Raw genomic sequence first — 14,140 nt, 5'->3', positions numbered from 1 at the left:
AAGAAAAAAGATAAATAAATTAATAAAAATAAAATAAATAAAAGAAAATTTTCAAATTCCAACACACAAGAGCAGTAATAATTGAATTACACTTAATATGTAATAATTGAATTACACTTAATATATGTAAAAAGTTAAAGATAAAATAAAATAAAAATTCGAAGTTCTAACTTTAATAATATATTTAAAAAATTTAAAAATTACATTTAGAGAAGAAAGAGTGAGTAATAATTGAATAAAATGAAGGGAGTAATAATTGAATAAATTTATCACGAATCTAATTTGAATGCCATTTAATAACCATATATTCCAACTTTCAACACAAGAGCAGTCAGTTATCACTTATGAGTACACCACATTTTTCCCGCCATCATTAATTGTAAAAACAAAAGAAATTAATTGGAAAAAGGGCCCAACCGGGTTCGAACCGGTGACCTCTTGATCTGCAGTCAAATGCTCTACCACTGAGCTATGGACCCGTGGTGCTGTGATAGTGAACTAAATATATTTATTCATTGTTATATTATGCCCTCGAATTGAAGTATTGTTTACTCAACTGCTATTGTAATTTTCTTGTTGTAACTCAATTAGTAAAGCTAAGATATTATTGTGGAATTAAAATTACATTTTTTTTTATATTCTCTTGTTGTAACTCAAGTAGAGTTTTTTGTCTTTATCTTAAAAAATATCATCATTCTTCATCTTGTTGTTACTTTGATATTGAATTTAATTGGGAAATGGGTTTCACATGTCAATTTTTGTGTGTGTGAATTTTCTAAAAATGAAGGCCTTGTATTTTATGTATTTATATTATATATTGATGAATGTTAGACAAGTGAACCAAATGTGTAGTTAAGAATTACTAATATTTTTTACTTAATAATTGTTATTTTACTTAGATTATGTAACTATAACAAAGGACATGCATAACATATAATTGATAATTTGATTAGCGATTAGCCCTTTCTTGAATCTTCTATCTATTCTTGTTTGTTTATTTTGTCTAATCGTATGAATTTTTTTTTATCGCGATAAATTAACAAAAGAGTAACACCTAATCTTTCGGCATACAACAATTTTCTTCAATCACAATCTCTTATGTCTTGGCGTAAAACAATCTTCTTCGATCACAATCCCCAATGTCTTATGTGAATTCGTGATTAAAGAAACTTTATTGTATATTAATTACTAATATCACAAAAAATAAATAATACTATATATCTATTCATTCTTTTATAATATGGTTCCTGCTCGCAAAATCGCATCATGAATTGGTATAATTGGGGCACAATGCTTCACTAACCCGACGTTGCAGACTAAGTTGAAGACAAATCGCACCACAATTTGATGTATTCACGATGCAATTTAAGCATACCAGTTCTTCTCGATTTGAAAGATTAAATCGTGCCACATTATCGTGAGACAATTTTAGTAGAGATTTTCTTTCACTCTTCAAGTTCTTGTATCATGGTAATTTAATCAATATGATAATTTAATTATGAGCCTATAAAAATTAATAAGTAAAAAATAATAATGAACCTGCAATAAAAAAAGGAATTGCTTAAGACACCCTTAAGGATTGCTACCACACCTTTGTGAAAAACTAAAACTATCCTTAAAATTTGGAGATGCATCTCCAGACGCGATTCAAACACATTCGTTAATGAGTTAGGCCCTAAGGCTTAGTAAAAAAATTATGGAAATGGCTCTCCGTATAAATTACGGAGATGCATCTTCAGACACTATTTTAATTAAAAACGTGTCAGACCCTTTCTCTTTCCCCACTTTTCAAAATACTCTCTCAACCTCTCAAGTTTGAAACTCTTTTAACTCACATTCTTTCAAAATCATTCAACTCATTTCAAAACTTCTTCCATCAACATCAAATTGATCAAAGAGCTCACTTAACATCAAACTAACTTCATATTTAGTAAGTTTGTGATTTTTCTAAATATATTTTTTATTTCTATATATATATTTGTAAAAATTGAGCATTAGGTTGTGTAATAGGTAGTCTAGATATGTTATTAAAATGCGCAATGTGTTTGATAGGTGGTTTAAATGATCAATGCATTATTTTGAATGTAGGCATGAATTGCATTTACGCCATTAACATGTTTCTTATTTACAGAATTCGGAGACGCATCTCTGAAATTTATCCGTCTGAATTTTTTTAGCTTGATCTCATTGTGTTTCATATGTTTCATATGTATAATGCTTATGTGATTTAGCTACTGACATTATGGATGATAACCTATATAGATTGAGGCACGACATAGTTGTGCAGTATGTATTGGTTCAGAGAGAAAGAGCTCGACCATCACATGCACATATCATTTATAACATGGTTGATGCAGAGGCGTCAACTTATAGGGCTCATGCATCTCCGCCTCCATCTCCTCATAGGAGACAAGTGTTCCCTACTCAGGCACTTGAGGCACCCGAGGCGTTTGGAAGAAGCCCGTCAGACTTATTGTTACTGCCTTTATACATGGACCATACCTCTAGACATGTCTAGGACGGAGATGTAAAATTCAGGTATATTCAATCTTTGAAATATCATTTTTGTTATGATATTTGATGTTTCTGATGATGATTTAATTTTCTACAGGATTGTTATGCTTTAAAATTCATTAACAATGGCCAAAAGATTACGGGTCTGCAGCAGCCTAATGAGCAATAGTTTAAGGATGTGATGCAACTATCTGGATTGGGAGACTTGTGAGGAGAGATGACACTTGGAGACATCATCATTTCATCTTCCATATTATGAGATGTTTATCACACTGGACGACGTATCGTGCCTGCTGCATCTTCTGATCAGGGATGACGTACTAGAGATGATGGTAGACTATCTGGTTGGCTTACGGTTCGCGTCTAACATACGGGAGGCACTACAATACAGGAGAAAACGTAGGAACAGGGGTTTCGAGTTCGTCGTATACAGTAGTATATAGTATTTGTATTATGAGCACTATTTTCGATTCTATTTTATTTTTACTTCATTTTGTACTCTAGATTTATTAATTCATATATATGTCATTTTCATATTATCCGGTGGTTTAATTTATACAAAACTTAAAATGACATTATAACTATAATATATCGTCAAATTCATCAGAGCATCTCTAAATCAAAATAAAAAATTATTGTTTGGCGAAGTTTCAAAGATGCATATTCAAATTATGTCTGGTATGAATATGGAGATGCATCTCCAGAATAACTTATGTCAAAAAAGAGCATTTTATTGAGGAATGCATGTGGTGTACATGGAGTTGCTCCAGATATGCATATTCGGAATAAATTTAAAAAATATATATGGGGTGAAACTTAGTTGGAGCGTGTTTCAATGAGACTCAAGATGCGTTCGAAGATATATCTCATAATTTAGATGGAAAATTTTAGATTTTTATATGATACTTTTCCACCACTTAGTGTGAGATTAACAATTCTCTAACAAAATCTCTAAGCCCACAAATAAATGAATGACCCGACAATAAAAAAATATTATTTAGCCCATAAAATAATGTTCTAGTCTATACAACCTTCTATTTTTTTACTAATATTTTTACTGTTCCATGAGATCCATATGTATCTTTATTTATTAAAAAATTAGCATGTTATCTTTATAACCAATTTTAAATTTGAACCATTCAAATTTAATACTAATATATCAATGTCGAAGATGACCTTTTATATGATGGAAAAGTATTATGGTTTCTCACCTTAAACATCACCTTAAAGATGACCACTTTTTACCACTCGAAGAAAATAATTAACATAAGTTGACATTCAATCGCAAATTCAACTAAAAGGTTCCCGTTGAGTATAAGGGACGTGAGGGGTGTTAATATTTTCTCCTTACATAATCGACTCCTGAACCCGAATTTGGTTGCGGTGATCATTTTCTTTTTTTTCTCTTAATGGTTTTATCAATATTTTTTCGTTTCTCTTTTGGAATAAATAAAGTTCGGTGACGACTTTGTTCGGATCATTTTTTTCGCGACTTTACGAATGATCATTTTTTTCGAGATGCGACAGCTGACGACTCTGTTGGGGAATTATGCTCCAAGCAAAAGAGAGTAAAGCCTAACTTAGTTCAATTTACAATGAATGTTAACTTTGTCTATTTGTTTTCTCATATCTTCTTATCTTTACTATTTTTGACACTACTTATTTGTTAATTGGTTCTCATGATACTATTGGAGATCTGTGATACTTTTTGAGATAAGCTCTCCATCCTAGCTTGAGGAAGACCATAAGATTAAGATTGTGGTTGTGTAGTATTTACCTGCGAGATACCAGACTTGTTGGGTTGATACGAGAACCCCACTCAGGTAAGATCCCTTGGAAATATTACTGTCTTATGAATAGTCGTTCTGGTGGTAATACTTTCAACCTCGATCCATGATTTTGAGGACCTTTTAGAACTATGAAGTCAATGGTCGAGTAGTATGGGCCTACAAGACTTATGACTCGTTGGGTTGATACGAAGACCTCACTCAGAGTACATTCTCTTGGAAATATGATTACCTAATGATTAGTCGTTACGACGACTATATCCTAAGAAAGGTCCATGACTCTGGGAACCTACCACCTTAGAGCCTATCCTTGAGAATTTCAATAATCAGAGTCTTCTATACTTCCTTCTATTACCTTGGTTTACATGATGAATTCGTGATCCTGGCCATTGCATTGCATTTCCTTGCATATAAAAAAAAACATGACTAAATTTCATGTATAATGCCTAAAATGTCGACCAAATCAAATTTTCAGATATATAGACAGATAAGTTGAATTAATTTTCAAATGTACGTGAAATTAATGGACGAAAAGTTTCGAAATCGAGCTTGTAGACATTAGTTATTATTAATCTATGGTTCACGTAGTTTAACCCGACATGCTCGTTTTATTTTTCGATTCCTTATTTGGTCGCATTTTGATCAGCATGAGCTTTTTTAACCGGTCATTCTAATGTAAAAGTTGATAAATACCTGTATGTTTTCGAGAAGTTTATTTTGCGCTGGTCATTTTAGTGCATTCATTTTAATTTTTCGAGCACTTTTGCACTTGATTTTTTATTCATATTCAATTATTTTATTTTTATTCTTTCGTCAAAATATTCAGAAAAAATTAAATAGAATTTTTCATATCTTCATTTTATTTTTTTATGTTTAATTTTTTAGTTAATTTAATTGATTTAATTTGATTTTATCAATTAAAGTTTCTAGAAAGGGCATTCTAAACATTTTAAATTGCTCAATAATTTGTGTTTCTTTGATTTAATCTCGACTCTTAAATCAAATTTAATTAAAGGCCCATATTAATTATCCATGTTTGCCTCTTTCAACCAATAAAAAATCAGTTAATTGAATTAGAAATAATAAAGAAAATTGGAATTTCCTCACCTCTCCCAATGGACATGTGGCGCATAAGGGTTTGAGGAGTGATTTTGATTTTTGGCCAATAGAAAATAGACACATATCTCAATGACTCTTTACTCTTCCTCAACAACGACCCAATCAAGTGACAACAAGGGGAATGATATTGTTTTCTCTCTCTGATACTAAGGACATGGTTGAAACCGCCGCAAAATACTCCCCTTGATCTGTATCAATATTTCCCCCTCATCATCACTATATTACCTTCGCACCAACCCATACTCACGAACCTCCCTTTTCGAAACTCAGAATAACAACACAACTAAAACCCAACCTCTTTCACCACCATAAAACATGGTTGAAACACCTCCCTTTCAACCTTGCCACCACCATCTTAAAACCATCGAACAACGTGTCATTGACCTCCATTTTAATTTTGTTTTCAAGCATATTTTATTTTTTGACAATAATTTAACGATTTTGGTTTCGACTAGTTTCGGTAAGATACGAGTTTAATTATTCAATGTTGTAAGATTGGATTGTTGTGGATGCGCCAGTGCGATAAATGCTGAAGTGCTGCAATATCGTTGGTTCTAAATTGTGTCAATGATTCCTCATTACGGTGATATTTTGAATGAGTTTCGGTTACACTTCGTTTTGTGCTGCTGTGATATAGGCCTTGCTTGATGGTCTCGATTCTTTTTCATTGTTATGGCATTGGTGTAGCATTCATGTTTTATGGTGATGCTACTGTTTATCATTTTCTTCATGCTAAGTTTATTTTCGCTGTCATGAAATGTTGAGGGTTTGTTGCCTTTCCTATTCAATATTGGTGTTAGTGGGAGCTTCTAATGATTAACCTTAGTGTTCTTTTAAAGGTTTAGTTGGGTTGGTTTCACAATCTTGGGTTAACTTTGACTTATTAGCATTTTGGTGAGTACTAGATTTAAAACTATTAAAGCAATATTGAAAAATCTTCAGTTTTCTTGCTGTTTATTTTGAACAATTTTAGGAGTTTGGTATCACGGCTCGATGTTGATGCAACTCGTATTACTCATAAGGTTAACTGAATTGTTGCTACTAGAAAATGACAATAATTTTTGTAATATCATTGTAGATTTGTATTTGATTCCTTTCCATTGTTCCTATCCATAACATATGAAAGTATGTTTGTGTTTGATGTTGTTGTTTAATTTCACACTATGTAAATTGGTTTTTTTTGGTAATTTTATGTTGTTATGCCGCAAAAATATCAATACAATGATATGATTTTTTGTCGCGTTCGATCGTTACGTACGACACTTTGATTTCGTTGGCGCTATGTACAAACCGACTTTGAGTACATTGTAAAACTATTTTTGCAAAAGAACATTGTTTAGTCCATTCTAATGCGAATACAAACTAGTGCTTAAGTCTCCACCGTGAGCAAACAAGCCAATGTTTAACCATTAGAATGCGATCTAAACAGTTGTTCATTAAAAAACACAAACCAATAAATCATAGCCTTCCTCAGAACTACGAAGCTTTGATTTCCTCATTCTACCAAAGGATACGTAAGAGCGAGACCCACAATCTCGTCAACTACCCTAATAAAAAACTTTGTGCGGTTTCCTTTCTTTTTCTTTTTAATCTTTTTACTACTCGAAGAAAACAATTAACATAAGCTAATATTCAATTTCAAATTCAATTAAAAAGTTCCCATTGAGTACAACGAACGTGAGGGGTGCTAATACCTACCATTTGCGTAATCGACTCCCAAACCCGAATTTGGTTGTGATAACCATTTTCGTTTTTTCTCTTAAGGGTTTTATAAATATTTTCCCTGTCCTCTTTTGAAATAAATAATGTTCGATGGCGATTATGTTTGAATAATTTTTTTTGTGACTTCACGAAGGATCATATTTTTCAAGATGCGACAACTTGCTTCTTCCATGCAATAATAGATTTTTGGCAAGGCTTATGGTTGATTTGTTGTCAATCATCAACTTCACAAGCTTGTCCACTTTGATCTTTATATCCTGCAACAAATTCATAATACAAATAACTTGACACGCGGATAAAACACGTGCAATGTACTCAGCTTCACAGGTTGACAATGCAACCACTGATTACTTCTTGGAGCACCAAGAGATATATCCTCCTAGATACTTGAAAAAACATCCAGAAGTATTTCTTCTATTAACTCTGTCTCCACACCAACTAGAATCTGAATAGCACATCAGTTCTAATTCAGACTTGACACCATAAGGGAATAACACTCCATACTTTAAAGTCCCCTTAATATACCTTAGAATGCTGACAACAACTTGGTAATGTGACCACTTTGGTTTATTCATAAACCTACTTACCATTCCAACTGCATAACATATCTCAAGTCTGGTGTTACAGAGATATCTTAATGAGCTAACTAACTTTTTAAAAGTTGTAGCATCTACATCATCATCCTCAACATTAAAATCCAACTTGGGATTTGTTTCAGCAGGTGTGATTGTAGTCTTACAATTTGTCAGCTCGAATCTCTTCAGAAGTTTAAGTTCATACTTCAGTTGGTGCAAAATAATATCCTTCTCAGAGTACATAATCTCCATCCCTATAAAATATACCATATTTCCCATATCAGTCATCTCAAACTCATTCATCAACACCTTCCCGAACTTCATTATCTCATCTGAACAACTTCCTGTCAGCAATATGTAATCAACATTGAGACATACCAAAATCACACTGCCTTTAGAAGTATACTGAACATAAACGCCATACTCCATTTCACACTTTATGAATCCTCGAAGCTTGAAAAATGAATCAATTTTCAGATTCCAAGCTTTAGGGGCTTGTTTTAGTCCATAATGCTTTATGTAACCTGTACACCATCCCTTCCTGATTCTTTTTCATAAATCTAGGAGGTTGTGACACGTATACCTCTTATTACAATGGGCCGTTCAGAAAGGCAGATTTCACATCCAAATGTATCAGAGACCAATTCTTATTTGTAGCTATAACAATCACCAATTTGATTGCTTCATGTCTAGCTACAGGCTCAAACACTTTAAAGTAATCTAACCCAAATTTATGTAGAAATCCTCTTGCTACTAACCTTACTTTGTGTTTGCCAATTGATCCACATGACTTTAGTTTCACCTTGAAAACCCATATGACGTTGATGGCTTTCTTTTTCTTTGGAAGCTCAGTTAACTCCTAAGTCTTGTTTCTTTCTATTGCCTCAAGTTCTTCTTTTATAGCCTTCAACCACACTTTCTTCTTAAGCGCTTCTTCAATACTAACTAGTTCAGAATCTACTAACATGGCACACTGAATAACTTCCCCTTCAAAGTCTACCTCAGTATTGTCGCACCGTGAAAAATACAGAGTCGCCACTAAACTTTATTTATTCCAAAGGAAAGGGAAAATATTGATAAAACCCATAAAAGAGAAGAAGATGGTCGTCGCAACAAAATTCGGGTTCGGGAGTCGATTATGCAAAGGGAAAGTATTAGCACCCTCACATCCATTGTACTCAACGAAAACCATTTTGATTGTCCTTTGCACGAATGGGTGTTACTATCTGAAGGTTACTTGTGATTTCTCAAAGGGATAAAAAATAAGTTTAAATTAGTGTGCTCTCCTAGGATTCAGACCCTCGTGCTTACGTATTCTCATAATGCAATGAGAAAATCAGAGCTTCGTAGTTCGTGGTAGAAAATATGGATCTATTTTTTATTGGGTGATGTTAACGTTCATGTTTTAGCAGTTAAACGTTGCTTGTATGCTCGCGCGTGGGAGGCTTAAGCGTTGTTTGCTTGTGGTAGAACAAAGATAACATGCCCTTTGTGAAAAGGTTTTATGAATGCCCTAAGGCGAAAAATTGAGTTTGATGGGTTGTGATTAATTTTAGATTGAAAAAATATTGTCTTGATTTGAGTTTCACTAAAGACTATGAATGAAGGTAATACTTTAAACAATTGGGTCAAGCGTCCAGTATCCAAAGATATTCAGAATAAGGGTATAAATACTCCCTCCTATTCCTTCTCAATTTCTTAAGGCTCATGACCCACAATTCTAATCATATTTTCAAGTGTTTTTTAATTTATTTGCAAAAGTTATTTTTAGTCTCAAATGAACAAGGAAAGAAATGAATGAAGCTCAATAATGGTTAGAGTTTTGATGTCCAGAGTCTTCAGATCCTTGGATTTGGGGAAGAAGACTTGACATTTATTCGATTTGAATTGCACCAAAGTCTATGAATAGAGGCAGATACTTTGAATAACTAGGGTCTGCGTCCCGTACTCAAAGATACTCATTACAAGGGTAGGAATAATCTCTCTCATTCTTCTCCGTTACTTAAGAATTGTGGCACAAAATTCACATCATGATTGACAAGTGTTGATAAGAGGGTCTTTTTGTAGTGCTCGATGATGATTCAATCTTGAAGTCCAGAGTCTTCAAAGTCTTGGATGTGAGACTTTGACCTAAGATCCAGTACGAAGCAAATATAGAAGTATAATCCAATCAAGTGATCAAGAGACTTATCATCATTTGACTGAATATAGGAAGCAAACAAGTTTATTTAAGAGAGACATATAACAAAAGGCCTAATACCAAAGTAGTTAATTGGTGAAGGATGATCTTTATCAACTAATCAAAGGGGTAAACATGTCAAAACACACTCTAAGACTATATAAATGTAAGAAATCAACAATACATTAAAATTGGAATTAAACATGTTAGAACCTAATTTCTAATGAATTTTAATGAAGGATTAAAGAAACTCCACAACTAAATTCAATTAAATTTTAAAAGCGAATCTATTCTAATGAACCATTTTACATGCATTTTATATGTATTTTCTCATGTATTAAATGTGTAGAAAAAGTGACAAAAGAAATTCAAGAAAACAAGCATTCGTTAATTAAAAACTAACTACTACAGGAGGTATGCACAGTCCAGAGAATGTGTGGCCTGGAAATAGAGGCACTAGGCCTAACAGTTAAGGCCCAAATGCAATGTGGTGGTGTTGGTTCAGCAAGGGGTATGGTAATCAAACGTAGGGTGCACATAGCAAGTGAGCCTATTGTGTTCCCTAAGCCCAACCGAAATTGCTAAGGGAAGAATGAAGATTCCCAGTGTAATTCCATTTCTTTCTCCACTTCATGTTCACGTTGCCTTCTCCCTCTCAATGATACTCCAGCCGTCGCTTCTGCTCTGCCACGCCGGAGGCGGCGGAGTTGTCCTCATTTCACTCCGAAACTCAACCAATTTTCCGAATTTAATCGAAATAGTGAAGAACTCTAAGCTTTTAAAACGAAAATTAAACGACAAAGGAGGCTTAATACAAACTCAAACCTTAGGGGTTTGATTCGGATATATCAAAGAGACTGGGGAATTGAGACAGATTTTTCATTAAGTAAGCTACAACCAATCGGCAACTGAAGCACACCGAGAACCAGACCATCATGGAATAAGGCATATATAAACCCAGTTGCAACATCGTGACAGTACATCATAACCACTTCGTAAACCTAACACAGCTCAACGCCGCCTAACCAATGTTGCATCATAAGAGGAACTTCCTGCAAAACCACACACCCTGGTATGTCATCCTGCAGTGCATCAGAAGCATCAACACCTAGCAATAACTCATGGCCATAATGAGAGCGAAATTTTTTAAACGAATTAAAAGCAAAATGCAGTTCAAAACAGATGAAGGAAAATGCCACATCGGGCACGAATAGTGCAAAAGGTGAGAGCGGAGCGCGGTAACAGTAGCCGGGTGCAAAGGCCGGAAAATGCAGATATGCAATTCAAATGTATCCAAACTCCATCGAAAGCTACCAAAACACGTAAACGACGTGCAGCCGAACCAAAACGCAGCGATAACAGAACTTACAAACAGAAGAAAATTCCAAAACGGCAAGTGGAAATCCATAAAGTGAAAACCTCAAGTGAAGCAAGCTAAAACAGAAAGCTGCATAAGCCAATCCCAACCTGCAGTGAGAGTCAAATGGCATAATAAGTGTAAGTTTGGTTAAACTTGCAATATTTGAACAATTCAGTTAAACCAATCCCAAAGCAATGTAGTGCAGATATCCACAGTTGGATAGAAAATCAAACAAGTGAGTTGAGGAAAAAAAACACATGTGTTATTCACCAAAATCCCACGCGACTCACTCTTCTCTCACTTGTTATCAAATTTTGCCAAGAAATAAATACATTTGCCAGCTGGATAAATCAAAGCGTAACAACTCAAAGATAATTCCCCAAATTACCCTCTTGAATTACGCTATAAGTAAGGCAAACATTGACAATCATTGGGGTCAGAATTTTTCTCATCCAAAGAATCCTGCAATCATTCCCAACCCCCAGTACACACTCATTTTCATCATTGTGGAAGCTTCATCACTCGAAGCTCTACACGGCTAAGCTAAACCATCGTTGGAAGCTTCAACACTCGATTACCACTTCACTCTCAGGCTTGGACTATTGAACCGAAGCAAGTTTCAGAAGTAAGAGGAGCAGAAGAGAAGAGTTGTACCTGTGATTGGTGTCATCACCGTCGCTGTCTCCGTCGTCGTCTCCAGCAGGTAATTTACTCAAGTCATGCGCTCATTCTTTGATTCGATTGCCCCGGTGTAGTATCAGGTTAGGGAGATCGAAGCTCTAGCATGTTGGTGTTTGATTTCTGATGTATAGAGCTTAATTGTTGATAGAGTAGCTTAGGGTTCGTGCGTGTTCGGTTGTAATTCGGCTGGTGAGTTTAGAATTAGGAGATGTGGTTTGGAGATTCGGGACCGTGAGGTGGAGAGGACCGTTTCGGTATCTAGATTTCATGTTTGGAGCTCCGCCGCTGCCGGCGGTGATCTCCGGTGCGGCGGAGGCTTGGTTCGCCGGTCAGTGTTTAGAGGGAATATTTGAAAGGGGATAGGGTGAGTTGGCACGTGAGAATGAAGATGGATCTTCTTTGAGGAAGCAAATTGGGCCAAAGCCCATAGGGCTACTACTTTGCACCCTTATGTTATTCTTGCACCCCCTGTTGGTGAAGACTGTGGCCGGTGGGCCTTGGATTGGGCCTCAGCGCCCAATTTCCTCCAGTACTCTATTTTTCATCGCTGGACGCCCCTGTTTGGTCTTAGAAGTTGATCTAGGGCCCATACTGCATTGCTTGGATCCAAAATTTTGATTAGATAATGATATTTGTTTTTGAATAATATTTTGACATTTTATTTTATTAATTGTTTTGAATGATTTTGATGTTAATAATTGTTTGATAGTATAATTCTAATTTGATTTGATTTTGATATTGTTTTGATATTAGGATTTTAATTTGATATTGATCATTATTTTAGAATTTAAATTTGATTTTATTTGATATTGATAATATTAGATATTGTTTGATAAGTAGGAATTCAATTTTGTTAATTTGTTTAACATTAGAATTTTATTAGATCTAATATTGATATTAATTCTCTTATAACTTTTCTTTTAATTCATGCACCTAACTTATAACTTTTAATTTTTGCATTCTAACTTTTAAATTCCGCACTTAACTCCTAACATTTAATTTTTGTTATTTATTTTATTGGCTTTTATTTTTGCTTTATTTCACTTTGTAGCGGTAAATTCATGATCATCAAGCTATGGATAAGCTAGACGTCAATAAAACAAGAGTCGCCACCGCGCTTTTATTATTTCCAAGGGAAAAGGGAAAAGAGAAAAATATGAACAAAACCCAAAAGGTAAGAAGTTTTCAAATCAAAACTAATAAAATGACAGAGATTACAGGTAAGGGGGTTGGTTACACAGAGGGAAGGTGTTAACACCCAAAGTGTCCTAGGTACTTCTAGAGAGCCCTTTTTTGTGTGCATATGTGTTTTTTTTAATAAATGATGTTTGCAATAAATAGAATGGAGGGATGAGAAAATAATTTATTAATTATATTTTTGTGTTTGACAAGACCTTCAGACTTGTGCCTACATACCAACATAAAAATGAGGGATCAAAACCTCGTAGTTCGTGGTATCAATTTCAAAGTGAGTGCATTGCTTTTAACAAAATTTTAAGTTTAAAAGGCACAAGAGGCTTAAAAATGGTTTGAATGAGTGTTAGTTCTTTTTGACTTTTTTTTTTTGAAATTTTAAGTCAAATATAGTTAAATTTATTTATAAGTTTGATTAAGAAAAGATTTTAAAAATGCAATGGCATAAAGCCAAAGTTTCTAGTTTGCAATATGGTCAAAGTTTAGAAATCAACAAACACAAGCAAAGAAGATTTTAAAATGAGGGAGAGATTTTGAAATTAAAGAAATGGGGAGGAGATGAAGAGACTAATCCTAAGCATAAATTTAAAAGTTAAGAGTTGAAAAGATCTGACCAATGGGCTGCAATCCAATAGACAAAAATGTCATATAGAAACCCAAATTTCCCTTGGACTTTGGAATCAAGAAACAAACAATACACAAATAGCAAGTTGAAGAGCAAGACATCAAATAAAGATAGTCACATCCAAGCTTTAACAACTCCATGATATTCTTCATGTTTTGCCCATGTAGCAGATGACTTCCAAGATGGCATAAGTCACAAGTTCAAAATAACAGTTTCACAATGATCATGTTGCAGATGAACTCAAATGGATCTTTAATGATGTATCAGATGAAGTTTCAATTCACAAGCACTTGGTTTCATGAAAGTTGACATTGACCAAGTCCTTTGCGAAGGGAGTGTTGCCTAAATTCTAAGTCCAATAGTTTCAGATCAAATCAACAGTCC

General features: G+C 34.2%; 1 long non-coding RNA gene and 1 other non-coding gene across 2 annotated transcripts; one reads left to right on the top strand and one right to left on the bottom strand.

Annotated features, from left to right (window-relative positions):
• Nucleotides 1-407: 407 nt before the first annotated feature.
• On the bottom strand, nt 408-479 carry TRNAC-GCA (transfer RNA cysteine (anticodon GCA)). Its single transcript has one exon. It is a non-coding gene; the product is annotated as a tRNA-Cys (tRNA).
• Nucleotides 480-11,356: 10,877 nt separating this feature from the next.
• LOC127125911 (uncharacterized) lies at nt 11,357-13,405 on the top strand. The gene is made up of 2 exons (XR_007804832.1): nt 11,357-11,959; nt 12,989-13,405. It is a non-coding gene; the product is annotated as an uncharacterized LOC127125911 (long non-coding RNA).
• Nucleotides 13,406-14,140: the final 735 nt, after the last annotated feature.

This window comes from Lathyrus oleraceus, chromosome 3 (assembly GCF_024323335.1).
Source record: "Lathyrus oleraceus cultivar Zhongwan6 chromosome 3, CAAS_Psat_ZW6_1.0, whole genome shotgun sequence".
Taxonomy (NCBI): Eukaryota; Viridiplantae; Streptophyta; class Magnoliopsida; order Fabales; family Fabaceae; genus Lathyrus; species Lathyrus oleraceus.
Note: the sequence above shows the minus strand (reverse complement) of the source record. Positions and strands in the feature narration are given on the sequence as shown.